General features: G+C 42.9%; 1 protein-coding gene across 3 annotated transcripts in view; it reads right to left on the bottom strand.

Moving 5' to 3' along the window:
- Positions 1-2,702, bottom strand: part of FOCAD (focadhesin) — a 304,328-nt gene extending 301,626 nt beyond the window's left edge. For 2 of the 3 annotated variants that reach the window (XM_032306228.1, XM_032306231.1), the window contains exon 1: positions 2,637-2,702. The gene's annotated coding sequence lies outside the window, so the exon portion shown is untranslated. The remainder of the gene's footprint in view (positions 1-2,636) is intronic. The other variant, XM_032306229.1, reaches the window with a different exon arrangement.
- Between the last annotated feature and the right edge of the window lie 3,298 nt (positions 2,703-6,000).

Consider the following 6,000-nt stretch of genomic DNA (forward strand, 5'->3'; position numbering starts at 1 on the left):
CCCTGAATCTAATAGGGATACTGTACACCAATTATACTTCAATTTAAAAAAAAAATCAAATTGTGCTACAGACCTACCAATAATCCTGACACTATTAGTTCCTTACTTTTCTTCTAAATATAGTTATAATTGTATTTTTCACTGTGTTTTTTCTCCTCCAATTTAAAAAAAAAGCCTCCTCTTGGATTTTTTCCCTCAGTTTTTGCATTTCTCTTCAATCTTCCCATCTCGATCTGGTCCATCTCTAGAAATGGAAAGGTACAGCAAAAGAAAAATTTTGGAAAGCTGTATTTCCTTAAACTTTCCAAACCCCTAATTGTGACATAAACAATTCACATAATGATTTGTGGGTAACATCCAAAAACTATCACAAGTCTATGAATATTATGCCTCAGAAGTATTTTAGAAATTATTTTACACCCGCAGGAAGGCCAAACAATTTATTTGCAAGTCCCATCAACCAAACAGCAAGTGAAAAACTATTGTTACTGGTGCCTGGGTAGCTCAGATGGTTAAACATCTGACTTCAGCTCAAACCCTGATCTCAGGGTCTTGCGATCCAGCCCATGCTCAGCAGTGAGTCCTTATCGAATAACCACTGCCCCTCCCCCTGCTCCTGCTGGCTCTCTCTCTCTTTCACATAAATAAATAAAATCTAAAAAAAAAAAAAAAGAAAGAAAGAAAGAAAAGAAAAGCTATTAGTATATCTCTATGGACATTTTCATTCTCAAACTAATGATTTATTTATGGTTATCAATAACCATCAGTATTCCACTTTCTCAAGTGGAAGTAGCAGTCAACCGAAATCCAGTAAATTTTAGCTTGATAAAATAAATGCTAACATAGACATGATATTGATAGGTATTAGCCAGGTGATGGTAACTACCTAACATTTTACCAAAGTATAAGCATGATAACCAAGGCAGAGGTTTTGGCTACCACTAACCTACCACTGCAACTCAAAATACTTTGAAAATTGTATACTTACCCAATTTTTTAAAGATTTATTTCTTGTAGAAAGAGCAAAAGACCATGAGCACACGTCGGGGAGGGGTAATGGAAGGGGGAGAGAATCTCAAACAGGCTCCCCACAGAGCACGATGACCTGAGCCAAGTCAACGGTGGGACGCTTAACAAACTGAGCCACCCAAGTGCCCCCAATAGTTTTTACATCATACCTTTAAACATAACACTAAAAAGGTTTGGATTATTACATTTCCAAATTTAGATGAGTCATAGTGCTTTGTATGCAGGAACTGAATGTAAATCAAAATTGTAAATTTGCACTTGCTTGCTAGTCAAAGAGACATGTAGACAGATTCAGAAAGATTAAAACATATAATCATAATACACATTGTGTTTTTAAAACGGTCACTTCCCAACTGTTAACCCCGTTCAGTAAACATGCCAATTGCCCTCCCACTTCTTGAATATCTAAAAGTTACGGAATACTTCTAATCCTATCCCTTCACTTTACAGATAGGCACCTGAGACCTGGGGTCTTTCATTGTACAGTTAGTTAGCAGAATTACAAAACCTCTAGTCATCATGGTCTGAAGCTTACTAGAGGTGAGAGTAAGAAAAACCGAATGAGGTCTCAGAACAGCTCTATATTATGATATAGAATCATAAGCTTCTGTACCTAAATCTGGAACCTGAAATTGAACCATCATTAACAACAACAAAATTACATCTCAAATCTAAACAATAAAACTGGCAGATAAAATGAGAGAAAAGGCAGGGAATGTCCTTTTTAGTTTCTGACCTAAGACCCTGACCATCAAGGAATTCATCCAAAAAGTTTGTTGAACGGATGAATGAATGATTGCATGATACTTAATAGGATGACTTCACTGATTTTAGAAGCTCCAATTTCAGGAGCTAAACTGGAGGATCATGATGCCACAGCCGAAATTAAAACTCACGGTGCAACAAACAACTCCTATGTGAAATACAACAACCAGGTCTCTGCAAATCTCTGCAGAGCTGTTGCAGGTGTATCAAAACATACATTCATACACAGATGCCATTTTTGTCAGGTAATTCCCGCAAGGGAGGATAGAGCCAGAGAATCGAGAAGTCTGAAAACAGGCCCTGCTCACCCATAAGCCTTTGCATTCAAGTGGACAAGATCTGAGTGAGTCACTGGAGATAAGACGGTCTCCCCAGCCAGCCAGAAACCGGCCCGGAATCTCCTGCACTCCTTTTAACTAGGGAACGGGTCAGGGAAGAGTGGAGGAACTGCAACCTGCAGCAGGTTAATATGCAAGGATCGCGCTGATCCGTTTCCGAGTCAAGATTCCACTGAGCCCCACCGCAGGCACGGGAGCCGGCCCCACCCGGCATCGCGGAGCGGTCCTACGCAGAAGGCCTCGTCCTGCAGGAGAGTTCAGAGCCCAGACAGGACAGGACGCGGGCAAAGAGCAAGACCTATCCCCTTCCTGGCCACCCACGCCACAGCGCGGCCCTGCCACCACATGCTCCCCTTCCCGCTTTCCCAGCACAGCCCTAGGGCCGCAGGGCCTCAGCCGCCCTCCACGCCAAGCTGAGACAGGCCACAGGCGAATGCGATCCAGCGGCCTCAAAGCAGGGGACAGCGGCCCCCAGCTCGCCGCCTGCCACCCCGCATCGCTTACCTCCCTTCTGCCACAAGCTCAGCCCCGCGCCGGCTGCCTGACGTGGCCCGCCCCGCCGTCTCGAACGCCTGGGGGCGGAGACTACGGTGATAGAACCAATGAACTGCAGACTGCAAGCGTGTGCCCCGCCTCCTCCGGCTTCGGCCCGCCCCTCTCTGCTTTCGCGCGCGCGCACGGCCAAGGCCAAGGCCGCGCACTGCGGCTAGAGGGTGGCGTGCACTGCTGAGCGCTTCTCTGCAGGGACCCGGGGGCAGGAAGAGAGGCGCGCGCAGGTGGGGGTTGTGGAGTTGCACCGCAGTGGGGATTAGCCCACGAGACAGCCGATTGAAGGAACTTGTTTGGGAATGCCACTGCGCCGTGCTTGGGTAGTCCTGTTGGCAGGCTGCCCTTATGCAGCTTTTGGCGATGCAAAGCAGCTTCTTGGTGTTTTGAGATTTTGTTTCCCCGAAAACAATAATCCCGATAACGTTAAGGATTCAGAAAATGGAATGCAGACAGTCGACCTGCCACTTCGTTCTTCCCCTTGCCCCTTGTAGTTGCTGCTTCGTACTTTTGGCCAACACAGAGCACTGCAGCTCTCAATGCTACCTACACGGGTACATCCACCTGTTGGACAGTCCTACAGGACGTTATAGGCTGGATATTTCTGCTCAGTTAATCTGGGGACAGCAGGCACACATCATTGTTACTTTTTTTCTTTTTTTTTTTTTTTTTGGTCTAATACTTACTGCATGTCCACCTGTGCACACTCATTTCCACAGGAAAGCTGTAAAGTACGGGTCACGGTAAAACAAGCTAAAGGAGACAGCAGAAAGAAAAAGAAATGAACAAGTAAAAAAGGAATGGAGTTCAAGTTGTGTAAAAATTATATACAAGAGTTAAGACACGTCGCTCTAGAGAACTTGACTTATCCAGCCCTTTCCAAACTCTGGTATATCTTTAGAAGTATGTATATATAGAAGTGGGGAATTTTTTTAAAAATACTGGTCCCTGGGCTCCGTCTCTAGAGATTCTCAATTTAGTTGCTCTGCTGTGAGTCCTTGGCATTGGTACTCTTAAGTTTCCAAAGTCATTTTAATGTGCTGACAAGAGTTCTACTTCTCATATGTAGGAAGGATTTGGTTCCCTATACTCTACTTTAGAAAAACAATTACATGCCACAGGCCATTTCAGCTCTCTCAATAACCTATTATGCATTCATTCTGTAGGAATTAATCTAAATTAATTTTGAACCTACTTTTATATTCACTCTCTGTTATCCTTTGAGAGAAAGTAGTATTAGAAGGTTTATAATGGCCTTCTTGGTTTTATGGAATTTGATGTGTTAACCTTAAAAATAAACTGCCAGTTAAATTTGATTTTATGGAATTTGATGTGTTAACCTTAAAAATAAACTGCCAGTTAAATTTTACCAGCAAAAGGTGGGTTTAAACAGGAATAACAGAGAATGGCAATCAAGGACAATCAAGCTACAGCAAAACCATAGGCAAGTCCAACAAAGAGGAGGAATATTTTTCTATGGAGAAGAAGAATGAAGTTGAGAGGGGTTGTTTTGAATGAAAACCCATTGGAGAAAAGCAAAGAGTTGTGAGTGATGTTGGTTTCTCCTTGCTGAGTTTCAGGGGTAGTCAATTTCTTGTAGGAGATGCAAAGATACATCTTTCCCTATTGGAGCCTGTAATTGATGATCCTGTCCTGTTGAAGATTTTTCTGTTAGGTCTGTAATTGCTATTAAGGGGTATGGCTTTTCCTACCAGCTTCCCCTTCAAGCATCTCAAGTCCAGTATAGCGAAGTTTTCCTGAATTAATTTTCACAGATGATAGTCCCCTTCGGTATTCATAATTCTAAATGCATCAGAACTTCTTTTAGGACCATTTTAATTCTTTTTTAAAATTCATCTTCTAGGGGCACCTGGGTGGCTCAGTGGGTTAAAGCCTCTGCCTTCCGCTCAGGTCAGGGTTTCAGGGTTCTGGGATCGAGCCCCGCATTAGGCTCCTTGCTCAGCGGGGAGCCTACTTTCCCCTCCCTCTGCCTGCCTCTCTGCCTACTTGTGATCTCTGTCTGTCAAATAAGTAAATAAAATCTTTAAAAAATGTTTAAAAACAAAATTCATCTTCCATTCCCTTGGGGGTACTTGACTGACTCAGTAGGTAGAGCCTGCAACTCTTGATCTCAGGGTCATGAGTTCAAGCCCAACATTGGGTGTAGAGATTACTTTTAAAAACCTTAAAGGGCATCTGAGTGGCTCAGTTGGTTAAATGCCTGACTTTGGCTCAGGTCAAGAGCTCAGGATTCTGTGCTTAAACACGAGGTCAGGCTCCACGCTAGCAGGGAGTCTGCTTCTCCTTCTCCCCTTTCCCCTGCCCTTTACCCTACTTGTGCACACTCTCTCTCATAAATAAATACAACTAAAAGCTCTACTATCTCCATTTCTTGAGACACATTAGTCAAAATTTTAATTGTACACTTAACTATATGAATACTACTGTTCTAAGAACATCAATACACTTAATCAAGAAAACAACTTTTGAAGCTGTTACAGTTATTACCTACATTTTCTAAGTAAGGAATCCTAGCCACAGAATGGGAAGCATCTTGACCAAGCACATGTACCTTGTTAGTGGCAAAACCAAAATTTGAATCCAGGCACCCTGGCTCTCAATAAATAACTTTACTGCCTCTGTTACAGAAGGGGTGGCTTTTAGGAATATGTGAGGAAATGTCCTTTTGAAGAATGCTGTTTACTCTGTGATTTTTTACCTTTTTTTTTTTTTTTTAAATAAGCTCTATGCCCAAAAAGGGACTTAAACTCACAATCCCAAGTTGAAGAGTCTCATACGCTACCAACTGAGCCAGCTAGGTGCCCCTGTGATTTTTCACTTTTGAAACTTCAGATTCAGGGCACCTAGGTGGCTCAGTCAAGCCTCTGCCCTCAGCTCAGATCACAATCCTGTGGTCCTGGGACTGAGCCTTGCTTTGGGATACCTGCTCAGTAGGAGCCTGCTTCTCCCTCTCCTTTCTGCCACTCCCTGTTTGTGCTTTCTGTCTCTCTCTCTCTCTCTCTCTCTCTCTCTGTCTCTCTGTGTCAAATGGATAAATAAAATCTTCAAAAAAAGAAAGAAAATTTAGATTCAAATTTGGGGCTGGAATGAAAGACTTAGGTTGTTAATTCTAGAGCCTAGAACTAATCTGACTGCTTGCTACAAATCTTAGACTAGGCTGGAAGTACACCTCACCCCCTTCTGGGATATACTCTACCCTACTTCTAGGATATACTCCTTCCACAGATGAGTATAGTTCAGCAGGGATCATTTCAAATTTTAAATTATTTCATCTATCCCAGGAACTGTGCTAGATATGAGT

The sequence above is a fragment of the Mustela erminea genome, chromosome 12 (assembly GCF_009829155.1).
Source record: "Mustela erminea isolate mMusErm1 chromosome 12, mMusErm1.Pri, whole genome shotgun sequence".
In the NCBI taxonomy this organism is placed as follows: Eukaryota; Metazoa; Chordata; class Mammalia; order Carnivora; family Mustelidae; genus Mustela; species Mustela erminea.